Source organism: Diceros bicornis, chromosome 1 (assembly GCF_020826845.1).
Source record: "Diceros bicornis minor isolate mBicDic1 chromosome 1, mDicBic1.mat.cur, whole genome shotgun sequence".
Lineage (NCBI taxonomy): Eukaryota > Metazoa > Chordata > Mammalia > Perissodactyla > Rhinocerotidae > Diceros > Diceros bicornis.
The window spans coordinates 76,252,787-76,266,348 of record NC_080740.1 but is presented as its reverse complement, the minus strand read 5'-3'; the positions used below and the strand labels follow the sequence as shown (position 1 = coordinate 76,266,348).

General features: G+C 38.1%; 1 protein-coding gene across 3 annotated transcripts in view; it reads left to right on the top strand.

The window, feature by feature from the left end:
- ATP10B (ATPase phospholipid transporting 10B (putative)) overlaps window positions 1-13,562 on the top strand; it is a 305,435-nt gene that overhangs the window by 51,320 nt on the left and 240,553 nt on the right. For 2 of the 3 annotated variants that reach the window (XM_058545355.1, XM_058545345.1), the window contains exon 3: window positions 8,520-8,685. The exons of the other annotated variant lie outside the window; for it this stretch is intronic. The gene's annotated coding sequence lies outside the window, so the exon portion shown is untranslated. The remainder of the gene's footprint in view (window positions 1-8,519; window positions 8,686-13,562) is intronic. 3 annotated transcript variants of the gene reach the window in all.

Sequence of the window (13,562 nt, the reverse complement as noted above, 5' to 3'; positions counted from 1 at the left end):
TTTAGTCATCTTTTGATTAACCAGAAAAATTGAAGGAAAGTAAGTCATGGAAACATCAAAAATCATGATTAAAACAAAAATGGCCAAAAGATGGTACAAAATTGATTTGAAGAAAATTAATCTAGGCGAAAGTGCATATCATATTCCAAAACACATTGTCATTATATAGTGTCACTCCAAAGAGTAAAGTAAAAGGAGTAGTATAAGTATAATCTTTTAAGATAGAAGTTGCAAACTAGGATTGCTGCAGGGCCCAGGCGGGTAAGGTAACCTCCTGAAGCAGTCCAGATGAGGCATGGGGACACTTGTGCCCTGTCCGAAGGGGGTGGCCATCATTTAGCAATGGCCAACTCTTGACTTGTAGGAATGTGTACCCATGGTTGCCAGTTCCTTGGCTTGCTCCAGAAAAAAAGAATCTGCATTACTATGAGAAATGTCCTAATGTTTAAATGTTGCCAACTAATCTAAAATTCAAGTCTGTGCAGGCCAAACAAAATATTCCTGCAGATTATTACCACTGTGTAACATCTGATTTAGGAACAGTGAATATCATATAAATTGCTTGAAGACAAAGGACCAAGAAGTTACCATCCACTGAGGTAGTCTATAGTGCCGTTGTTTTTCAGCTGAGCCTGTCCCTGCCCCATCAATACTATTTAGTATAAAGGCTCCTTGTCATTATTTTGTCTTTGCTTTCTAAGATTACTTCAGAAATCACATCAATTGGTGGAGATCCAGACCGAGACGGCACACTCCCTCAAATTGCCCGTCTTTGAAAGTTTGCTCAACGTCTACCTGGAGGAAAAGCCAAGCTTAGGTTGGGGAAGAGTAGACAAGACTCACCAAACTCGCCTAGTTTACTCAGTGATCAGTCCTGCAGTTATCCTAGCCGATCACCACGGGAGTCCAGGAAACATCTAAGGCAGGATTTCTCAGCCTCAGCACTTCACATTTTGGGCCAGGTAATTCTTTGCATGAGAGGATGTCCTGTACAGTGTAGGATGTTTAGCAGCATCCTTGGGCTATACCCACTAGAAGCCAGTAGCACCACCAACCAAGTTTGACAATCAAAGATGTCTCCAGATATTGTCAAAAATCCCCTGGGAGGCAAAATCATCCCTTGTTGAGAACCACTGATCTAGGAGTATTCACGCATGCCCCTTGGGGGGTCTCACACCTCTTCTCAGGATGCTTACACTATACTCTTCCTAAGAGGAGTTCTGGTAAATGAAATGTGTTCCATCATGTTTCATTTCCAGAGATTTTTGATGCCCTGGGCAACTGCCCTGCTGTCCATCCCCTTACCTCAGTCTTGAAGGAACGAGTTTTGTGACTAATCTCTCATATTAGCAACTTCTCCTCAAGTTTTTGTTATTTGCTCAGGGCTTCTTCCAACCCTTGCTCATTAATCCTGTATTAATGTTTGCATCTAATTAACCAGCTAAAAGGCTTCAAGTTACTTTCCACTCCAAGTACTTAAAACATCATTTTCCTTGTTCAGTGAGGATTAATCTAGACCCTTGCCTTTCTCATGACTAAAATTAAGACAAATAAGCATTGACTTATCAAAGTGACCATAAGATTTTTCCTCACAACTTTTTCTGCTATATTTTGTTTGAAGAATTATATGACCCTGTTTTTTTCCTAATGGGAGTAATGATGTTGATCTGTTAAGGTTGTTGAGGAATTAAATGAGTCAGATTGTGTAGAGTGCTTAACGCAGTGCTTGTTATCATACAGTGATAGTTATAACAATTACCACCAGTAAAATTGGCACAGCTTGTAGTAAATAACTGGTCTTAAGCTTATGAAGTTCATCCTGGTTTTGTGGTGCTAGTGGGATGAGATGGGGGCAAAAGCCTCTGTCAACAGTTGCTCCTTTAATTGGCAAGTTTGGGCAGAAAGAATATAAAGACTAAACATGACAAATTGTCTAAAAACCATAAATGAATAGCATTGCAGTCGATGAGAAATGCGAATATATACAAAATGCTCGATTCACTTAAGCGTAGAAAAATTGACCGCAGGAAATGAGAATTATTTAAACCTCTGTGACATGTGATCTTTTAACATGATATGTCAGGGAATTCCAGCAGCCAGGCAACAGAAACATGGCCTCTCTAACAAAAACTGAACACAGCATTTCATATCTATTATTTGTTATTAGGATTCTAATTAGCCAGATAGTGGCATTTAATTCCAGCATCATGATACAAATAACTTGCCACATGCCTGTTAGTATTTACGATTTCTAAGCAGCTTGGAAAATGAGGCTGTGCTTTGAGGACTCTCTATCAGTTGATCAGAATGACAAAAAATATTCTAGACTCTCTTGTCTGAAAATTGTATGTACCTCTCTGTTGGGGAAGTGGCGAGGGGAAAAAGTGCTGGTCTTACGAGTGAGGACATGGGGTTTGTGGTCCCTTGTCTGCCACCACCTTCCTGTGTGGCCTTGAGCAGACTTATTAACTTCTCTAAGCTTCAGTGTCCTCACCACGGCACAAAGAAGCAGCACGAAACGACCTCTAATTACCTTCTGGTGCTAACATTCTGTGATTAACCAAATCTATGATTCTAGGTCACACTTGTACCAAGAAACCATCTCTGAGAAAAGGGAAGAAAAGGAAAAAGGACTTGCAAAACACTTTTCTCTTCAGCAGATGGAGAACTGTGATGTGTCAAGTGCCTTTTTAAAAAATTCTAGACTCTCCAAAGTGTTAGGCAAATTTTATATTCCTACAAATTTCTAGCTTGTATTTTACTGTTACAGCTATTCAGATTTTAGATTTTGTGGCTGTTTCTTCTCTTCTAAATGTTTCCTGTGTCCATGTTTCTTCTTAGCAGTCTGATAGGATCTAACCGTACCTATAAATTCACAATTACCCTAGCAACCAACCAAGATCATATGTAGATATTTTCATTTTCATGAAGTCAGATATTATGTTCATTTCTTCCCACCTCCTTTTATTCTTAAACTTGGTAATATTCCCCTTTTGTTACCCTCAAAATAGGCTTGTTGCTTGCTCTACCTTCTCGTTTACTTATGGACCCATCAATGACTATCCATCAGTATCGCAACTGGTTCATGATATTTACCCCAATTAGCTGAGTTACAGGCAACTCAGTAAAAGGATTATACATGAAAATTTCTTTTTAGCCTGTGAATAAAAGCTCTCAAAAAGCCCATAAACAATTCTGATTTTCTGTATGTTTGAAGCATTCACATAATCCATAAGGATAACATATTGGTCCCACTTTCCTTATTTTGTATAATCAAACAGTAATCAATAAGAACTATGACTATTGCAAAAGGATGTTTCTGAAGCATTGACGACAAATTCATCACCAGCACGCATATAGTAGTCACTGTGGAGAGTCTTTTCTTTCTTAAGTGCCCTTGAAACCCAGCAACTGAATTATATTCCAGGCCCCCAAGGAGAGCTACAAGGTTATAATTGTCGCACCCTTAATTACATGCATTGCAAAAGGTAAATGGACAAAGTCATTTTTGTACCATATATAGAAAATAAAATTGCTTATGAATTTTGTTCTTGCTGGCTCACTGATTTACAGAAAGTAGAAATTTATGCAAGAACCATGTCTAACAGTGATGGTGCTGTCTAACCGCACAGCCGAGCCGAGAACACTGCCTTCACTGTTCTGGGACTGGGCCCCACACTTACAGACGTGCTATTCTTCTTCTCTCAGGGCCCTAGTGAGGTAGCTTATTTTTCCCTTTTCCTTTATTGGTCACAGTTGTTTCTTTCCAGGCCATCTTCTCTGAGTTTCCAAGGGAGTGTTAGCTTCAAGCCTTGCCTTGACACCATCAGATATAATCAGAGAAATGAAAAATGTCACAGGAAAGAGAAATGATATTTTAGCCAAGCTATACAAGAGAAATAGTGCCACTTTCAAGCCCTGTTTTCACAGCTTCTAATGGAGCCTGCTCAGGAGGGGCGTCAGCTGTGCAGGGGTAAGTAAGAGCAACCTGGCCCTTCCTGCATAACCAGGAATGACCGCCTCCTATGATCACTGAGTCTAAGTTTTGAATCAGGCCCAGAATATAACTATTTCTCTTTGTACTACATTTGAAATTTCTTTTGGCTTGCTGAGTGCGAGATCCACATTCCTTTTCTAACACAATGTACTTTTCTTCAATTGATTTCATTAGGATAAAGTGATGGCAAATGCTACTTCCTTATATGCAATAGAGCTTGCAGCCTTAATGTACCTGAATACATTTTATAATAAATAATATATCCTGCATTCATCCAGTGCCGCCTGAGGAAGCAGATGGAGTTAGTGTCTTGTTCTCAAAGCAGAAAGAAACCGCAGCTTTGAGGCAGAGAATGAGATCATTATATGGCTTCCCAATCTCATCTCGATAAACTCTGAAGCTGGCAGTGGTTTTCAACCACAGGCGGGAACTTGTGTTTTCCTTTGAGTTCAGAGGAGAAAACTGATGCTTGAAGAAAAATATGTTTACTCCCTAAGTACTAACTACTCCTTCCAGAAAAAAAAACCCATGCATGCAGGTAGGTCTGTGACGGACACCTTTAATACAATCCTATTGTGGCATGTTCTTGGGGCTAGGGTAACACATCTCCAACTATAAGGTGAAAAGTCAACTTTTTAAAATCACTTTGAGCAGCTAATTGTTTAGCCTGCAGGAGTTCATATTCCTAGTGGAACTCATTTGTCCTCTGAATTTGCTACACAATTGTAGTCAAGGTAGCCAGAAAGGAATTCAAACTTCTGGGGAGGAACTTGACCTCCAATAGCTAATCTGGTACTTTGCTTCTTTCTTCTCCAACGTCCCTTTCTGTGTTTCCACATCTTGCAAACATACAGTCATGAGTGCTAGGAGTGTTATTCCATTAACAGATGCACTGTTACATTAAGCCATTAATCAGGCAAATCACAGATGTTGTTTCTAAACATTACTATAATTACTCCTAATACCTACTAAATTTGTCATTTTGTTGCCATTGATGACTTTTTAAAAATTTATTAGATAATTCATTTCTGACATTCTATTTATATGGATTTAAGTTGTATTTCTACCTTGGAGGGTTCAGGATCTCTCTCCTCCAGTTGTTACCATGTGCTTCCCAAAGAATATAGCAGGGTAACCTCACACACTGGGTGGATTAATAGACTCTTGAGAGACTGAAGGTTGAAACCCACATGCTGAGTTTGCAATCAAGCCATATTCTCCTTGTGCTAAAAGACGGGTGTTATCATTTTGAGGCAGATGGTGCTAATAAGTCTAGCTAAAGGAGTCTGCCATTCTCAAAGGCAGAGATAGGAAGGGAACTTAGTCCAGCTGCCTGGTTTACAGATGGTGAAACGGACACGGTGAAATGAAGTCTGAGTTACTGAGACAGAACAACGACTGGTATCCAAGGCTCCTGGCTCTCAATCCAGTGTTGGTTCTTCTACCGCATTCGTTCTCCAAATGGCCCTTGCCATATCAGAAGGAAATAAAAATCTCCTTCTTGACTCAAAAGTAAGCTAAAACAGGTTGGGTTTCTGAGATTGATTCTATCCATTTACCTACTCTCCTAAAAGTAAAACTTAGCCAGCCCTTCTTAAATGCTAGTTTGAACCTAGGAAGCTCTATCTTCATTGCTGATTAAATGTCACTGATTTCTCCCTTTCCAGTGACAGCGCTTTAAAATTTTCTTCTAAGAAATTCAAGCAGCTGGAGCCCTTTCTCCTTCTCATCTTTTAGTTCTCCATAAAATACACTTTTATTAAGAGATTGAGTAAACGGGTAGTTACAATAGCAGTGGTGTGGCTTAGTAGAAAAAAATAAGCATTGGAATCGAGCTTGGAATTGAATCCCTTGTTCTATTTCTTAGTAATTGTGTGACATTAGACAAGTTACTAGCCTCTCAAGTCCTCACATTGAATGTGTGTGTGTGTGTTTGTAATCACCTAGTACAATGTAATGACTGGATCGCAAAAGGGACTTTAACCATTACTATTCATTGGAACCAAATGAGAGGGAATATTAACTGGCATGGCATTTTTTAATGTTATATAATGTCTTAATGTCTGGAGGAAAGAAGGAGAATCTCATTTTCTGCTTTTGGGGTTAATGATCACTGGCTGCTGTTAATGCATGCAGACAGCCTTGCAGATAGTTAGCAGCCTGCAAACAACCAGAATTATTGGGGAGGAGGTACTTCCATCCCTTAACCAAAGTTGTTGCAGGCTGCTCTGGTGCGGTGTAGTATCAATTTGAACTCACTAGATTGAAGAAATAACACAGGAACACAAGAATACATTGTTTCTTTCCCTCATCTGCCTGTTTAAATAAAAATAACAGATCCCCCCAAGCTTGATGGTGAAATTTTCACACACACGCCACCATATATTCTCTACCTTCTCTTCCCCAAGTACAGCCCAAAGCAGTGGTTCTCGAAATGTGCTTCCCAGGCAGGCTGCTTCAGCATTACTCAGGAACTTGTTAGAAATGCAAATTCTTGCACCCTACTCCAGACGTGCTGAGTCAGAAACTTGGGAAGACTCAGAAATCTGTCTTTTTATCAAGCCTCCAGGTCATTCTGGTGCTGACTGGAGTTAGAGAAACATGATCTGGAGAATCTGCCCGAGTGCTTTACGGACTGCGGTGTTTCTCAAAGTGAGGAGTAGGTACCAGGACCGTACTCACAATGATCTGAAATAGGACAAAAATGACTTTAGGCAACACTCTGATGTGGCATCATATAGCTGAATCATAGAGTGAAAGTTTTCTCTGGCTTGATTCTCTTTCCATCTTTAAGTCTTAGTTTGATGTTAATAGATCTTGAATACTTCCTTATTCTCTTTCAAAAAAGAAAGCATGATACAAATTCAGTGTCTTTAGGGAGCAGCAGAATCTGCTAGAATTTAGTGATATTTTGGTTTCTTTGTATCTACTTTTATGAATATCTTCGATTTAGGGCACACTATGTTTGTTTTACTTTTAAGTGGTGATAAAAAGTTTTCTTTATAAATGTTTACATTAGTCAATTTAAAGAAAAAGTTAAGAAAATTATAATACAGTTGGTGTGTGGATTTGGCAAAAATCAGTGATGTGGGGGTGAATGCATTCAGCAAAACACTGGTATTCTGGAGGGAACCTAGTTACATCGGCACTTTAATTCCATTTGTAGCATTTATTAGCTGTATTTCTTTTCTTAGCCTCAATTTTTTCATCTATCAAATGGGAATGATGATACCGACATCATAGAAATGGTGTGAGAATTTATGTATGGCAAATACTTGCTGCAATCCTCAGAATGTAGTTGCTACTTGCTGCATTCTTATTCCCTCAAGCTTTATTTGGAAGTCAATTTGCTGTGTGGCCTTCAGAATGCCATTTCCTTCTGGGCTTCAGAGTCCTCATTTGTAGGACAAGAAAAAGAGACTTGATGATCTCAAAGGCCCCTTCCAGCTCTTCACAAATATGTATATGCATGTATATTGTATGTGTGTATGTATATATACTTATATATATATATATATGTATAATAAATTCTATATCCCTACATTTACATGAGCATGATGTAGGCATAAGTAGCTGTACTCCCCAGACATAAACCTTGAGTGCTTGGGAGTAATATTGAAAGTGGATGGGCTGTGTTGGAAAAATAAAAAATCAAGTCATGTGGAGTGTAGGAGCTGATGTACGTTTCAGAGCTCAAAGGTAATTTCGTTGTATTTTATTATCATCTGTCAAACTTAAAGCAATACTGAGAGTAGAAAATAGGTTGTCACGGAGGTTTCTGAGGACAATGGTTTCCATGGGTTGGTGTAAATATATTCAGAGAGACTTGTTCCTACTTCATAACCCGCGTTTTTCCTTCTGAATTGCTGGTGCGTTCGCTTACAGCATTTGAAAGGCGGCTTGTCCTCTGCTGTCAAGTGAACTTGATAGAATAATAGAAAATTCTGAAAAATTCAATCAGATCTTGTTGCTTCTCAAGGGAATTTCTTGTCTACTTATTCTATTTAAGGAGAAAAAGAGAAGATGGTGTTTCTTTGGTCTTGTACAAAACGCTGACCAAGTTGAACAGCGCAGGTTCCGGTTAGCAGGTGCCCCTCGAGTTTTCCTGTCTCGGCGCTGCAGGAGTCAGTGTTGCAGGGGTGTGGGGGCCCTTTGGAGGGTGAAAGCAATATCTAAGGGGTTACTACAGGATTGCACTGTTATGAAATCAGAGGTGGTCACCATCAGCTTAGTTATTGCTCGTAGCATTCTTATCAATCAGGAGACGTAAAATCAAGAAAAATGGTGAAGTGAATTTCTCAATCAGAACATAAAATTGCTTGCACTGTCTTTTACATAACTGACTTGTAAAGAGTCCCTGAAGCTAGATCCTCTTAAATATTGATGATTCTATGAAACATCCCAGTGGGGCTATTCAACTTAATTCAGCTGTCACTTAATTGAAAATGACTGTTAGGCACAGGGAATGTGCTTGATGTCAGACAGACAAAGGTTCAAGTTACTATCTTACTATCTCTTTAAGCTCCGGTCTCATCTAGAGATGTTCCTACTTCACAAGATCGTTGTGAGAATTAATCAAGCAGATGACATTGGAAATAACCAGAACAGCTGATATTTACTGAGCACTTACTACCTGCCAGGTGCCATTCCAAGCGCTAGGATCATTGAAGCCACAATAAATCTTTGAGGTAGGTAGTATTATTAGGTCCAGGTAATGGATGTGGAAACAGACCCCAGAGAGAACTTTAACTTGCCAAGCATTATGTGGTCTGGCTCTAGACGCCTCTTCTTTAAGACTTAGATACACTTGACATTGTTCTCAACATTTCATATGAGTTGAATCATATGAAATTAGATACTTGACCATTTTTTTACCTATAAAAATAGCAATTTTATGTGATTCTACCTGATAAACATTAATGTGGATTAATAGTAGCTACAGTTACTACTGCTAAAATAGTAGCAAAAATAATATTGATTTTTATCTTTGAACCCCCTCATTAATGTAAGGAATGCAGATGACATTATAGTTTAAAGACCGCTAGCTTGGCGATTAGGAACTTGCTGACCTCTAGGTCTCAGTTTCCCCATTTGTAAAATAATGAGGTTGGTCTTTTTCAGCTCTCATAGTCAATGACAGAGCTTTAAAAACTACTTTTGGAAAAGGACTAGTTTTTTTGTCCAATCCATCTTCAACAAGTAACTAGTTCTACCATGAATGACTAGTACGTAGCTGGTGTCATATACAAGGCAAGTTTACCCATCACATGCTTGGATATCGTAGTAGGATCAAATCAATGTACCCGTTTCTAAAAACATATTCTCGATTTCTGTATTTAACTTGTTGTAAACCAGTAATAAACACTTCACGGGCTGGCACTGGTTCATGGACTATACGTTGAGTAGCAGTGGAACTGTATGATATATATAAATTTCTTAAAGAAAAGGGAGTGAGTGGGTGTGGGTGTGTATTCCTTTCCCTTTAAAAATGTATTGTTTGGAGATTAGAAATGAATATCATAAAAAAATGGAGAATTTTAAAAAGGAAGGCCACAGATGTGTGATATAAACAACATTACTCAGAACATTTGGGTAAGATAGGTAAAAGAATTCAGTGAATACTGGAGTCTATTAGTACATTTATTTTAAAAAATTGTTTTTTTATTTAAGCAATAACTAACCCCCATCCATGTTGTCAAGTTTGAAGCACTAGGGAATTGGAGATAAATGAGACATAGCCCGTATCCTCCAGAAGCTCACAGTTTAGCCAGAGATGCCAGCATATAAGCACAGAATTGTATAACAGTAGATAATGCTCTGAAGGAAAACATAGGAAGAAGTACTGAATTTGGCTTGAGTATCAGAGAAGGCTTCACTCCTGAGGTGTAATTTCTTATATTTTGGTGTTGATAATGGTTTTTCTTTGTTAAAAAACCTTCTTATTCATGTGTAACTCACACACACACACATAATGTGGACTAATCTTTAGTAAACAGCTTTGATGAATTATAACAGAGTGAACACACTCATGTAGTCACTTGATCAAAAAGTCACCACTTGATCGAGAAATAGAATGTTACCAGCTTTCCAGGAGGTCCTGATGTGCCCCTTCCTAATCACAGCCCTCTCCCTCTTCACAAACGTAACCACAATCCTAATTTCTAATACCAATGATTAAATTTGCCTGTTCTTGAAATGTTATATGAATGGAATCACACTGATGTATTCCCTTGTGTCTGGCTTTTCTGTTCAATGTGATGTCTGTAATCACGGTTCCCAAACTGTATGCCAAAGTATCCCAGAGCACTGAGGGTATTTCTAAATTTTGGAGAAACATAGTGATACTCAATATCTATCAGACACTGAACAAAGTCATATCTCATGGTAGTTTACAATTTCAACGTTAGATTACACTACCTTCCTTTTCATGGTGTCATATCCTTGCAAACATTCAAGGGTAGCTGTGATTAAAAGCAAGTACATGCAAAAATTTGGAACAAAAATGAAGATGACAGGATCCAATCTGATTCCAAGATTTGAGAAGCTGTGCAGTGCCCAGCAGGCGCACACATCCCATTAGTAAGTTATTTTGGTTATTTAAGAATGAAATTAAAATATTAGTTTTTTTCTGTCAATTTATGGGTACTTTTTTTTTTTAATTTTTTGTTTATTGCAGTAACATTGGTTTATAACATTGTAAAAATTTCAGGTGTACATCATTGTACTTCTATTTCTGCATAGATTACATCATGTTCACCACCCAAATACTAATTACAACCCATCACCACACACGTACCGAATTATCCCTTTCACCCTCCTCCCTCCCCCCTTCCCCTCTGCTAACCACCAATCCAATCTCTGTCCCTATGTGTTTGTTTATTGTTGTTATTATCTACTACTTAATGAAGGAAATCATATGGTATTTGACCTTCTCCCTCTGACTTATTTCACTTTGCATTATACCCTCAATGTCCATCCATGTTGTCACAAATGGCTGGATTTTATCGTTTCTTATGGCTGAGTAGTATTCCATTGTGTATATATACCACAGCTTCTTTATCCATTCATCCCTTGATGGGCACTTAGATTGCTTCCAAGTCTTGGCTATTGTGAATAACGCTGCAATGAACACAGGGGTGCATGTACCTTTGCAAATTGGTGTTTTCAAGTTCTTTGGATAAATACCCAGCAGTGGAATAGCTGGATCATATGGTAGTTCTATCCTTGATTTTTTGAGGAATCTCCATACTGTTTTCCATAGTGGCTGCACCAGTTTGCACTCCCACCAGCAGTGTATGAGAGTTCCCTTCTCTCCACATCCTCTCCAACACATGTTGTTTCCTGTCTTGTTTATTATAGCCATTCTGACGGGCGTGAGGTGATATCTCATTGTAGTTTTGATTTGCATTTCCCTGACAGTTAGTGATTTTGAACATATTTTCATGTGTCTGTTGGCCATCTGTATATCTTCTTTGGAGAAATATCTGTTCAGGTCTTTTGCCCATTTTTTAATTGGGTTGGTAGTTTTTTTTGTTGTTGAGATGCATGAGTTCTTTATATATTTTGGAGATTAAGCCCTTATCAGATGTATGGTTTGCAAATATCTTCTCCCAATTGTTAGGCTGTCTTTTCGTTTTGTTGATGGTTTCCTTTGCTGTGCAGAAGCTTTTTAGTTTGATGTAGTCCCATTTGTTTATTTTTTCTATTGTTTCTCTTGCCCGGTCAGATGTGGTGTTTGAAAAGATGTTGCTAAGACCGATGTCGAAGAGCGTACTGCCTATGTTTTCTTCTAGAAGTTTCATAGTTTCAGGTCTTACATTCATGTCTTTAATCCATTTGGAGTTAATTTTTGTGTCTGGTGTAAGGTAAGGGTCTACTTTCATTTTTTTGCATGTGGCCGTCCAGTTTTCCCAACACCATTTGTTGAAGAGACTTTCTTTTCCCCATTGTATGTTCTTGGCTCTTTTGTCAAAGATTAGCTGTCCATAGACGTGTGGGTTTATTTCTGGGCTTTCGATTCTATTCCATTGATCTGTGTGTCTGTTTTTGTGCCAGTACCATGCTGTTTTGGTTACTATAGCTTTGTAGTATATTTTGAAATCAGGGAGTGTGATACCTCCAGCTTTGTTCTTTTTTCTCAGGATTCCTTTACCTATTCGGGGTCTTTTGTTGTTCCATATAAATTTTAGGATTCTTTGTTCTATTTCTGTGAAAAATGTTGTTGGAACTTTGATAGGGATTGCATTGAATCTATAGATGGCTTTAGGAAGTATGGACATCTTAACTATGTTAATTCTTCCAATCCAAGAGCACGGAATATCTTTCCATTTCTTTGTGTCTTCTTCAATTTCTTTCAGAAATGTTTTATAGTTTTTGGTGTACAGATCTTTCACCTCTTTGGTTAAGTTTATTCTTAGGTATTTTATTCTTTTTGTTGCAATTGTAAATGGGATTGTATTCTTAATTTCTCTTTCTGCTACTTCGTTGTTAGTGTACAGAAATGCCACTGATTTTTGTATGTTGATTTTGTATCCTGCAACTTTACCATATTCGTTTATTACTTCTAAAAGTTTTCTGGTGGATTCTTTAGGGTTTTCTATATATAAAATCATGTCATCTGCAAATAGTGAGAGTTTCACTTCTTCCTTTCCAATTTGGATCCCTTTTATTTCTTTCTCTTGCCTGATTGCTCTGGCTAGGACTTCCAATACTATGTTAAATAGGAGTGGTGACAGTGGGCATCCTTGTCTGGTTCCTGTTCTTAGAGGGATAGCTTTCAGTTTTTCACCATCGAGGAGGATATTAGCTGTGGGTTTCTCATATATGGTCTTTATTATGTTGAGGTACTTTCCTTCTATACCCATTTTATTCAGAGTTTTTATCATAAATGGATGCTGTATCTTGTCAAATGCTTTCTCTGCATCTATTGAAATGATCATGTGATTTTTGTTCTTCATTTTATTAATGTGGTGTATTACGTTGATTGATTTGCGAATGTTAAACCATCCCTGCATACCTGGAATAAATCCCACTTGATCATGGTGTATAATCTTTTTAACGTATTGTTGTATGCGATTTGCTAGTATTTTGTTGAGGATTTTCGCATCGATGTTCATCAGTGATATTGGCCTGTAATTTTCTTTTTTTTGTGTGTTGTCCTCGTCTGGTTTTGGTATCAGGGTAATGTCAGCTTCGTAGAATGAGTTAGGGAGCTTCTCCCCCTCCTCAATTTGTTGGAAGAGTTTGAGAAGGATAGATATTAAGTCTTCTTTGAATGTTTGGTAGAATTCACCAGGGAAGCCGTCTGGTCCTGGACTTTTATTTTTGGGGAGGTTTTTCATTACTGTTTCGATCTCCTTACTGGTGATTGGTCTATTCAAATTATCTACTTCTTCTTGATCCAGTTTTGGAAGGTTGTATGATTCTAAGAATTTATCCATTTCTTCCAGATTGTCGAATTGTTTGGCATATAGCTTTTCATAGTATTCTCTTATAATCTTTTGTATTTCTGAGATGTCTGTTGTAACCTCTCCTCTTTCATTTCTGATTTTACTTATTTGTGCCT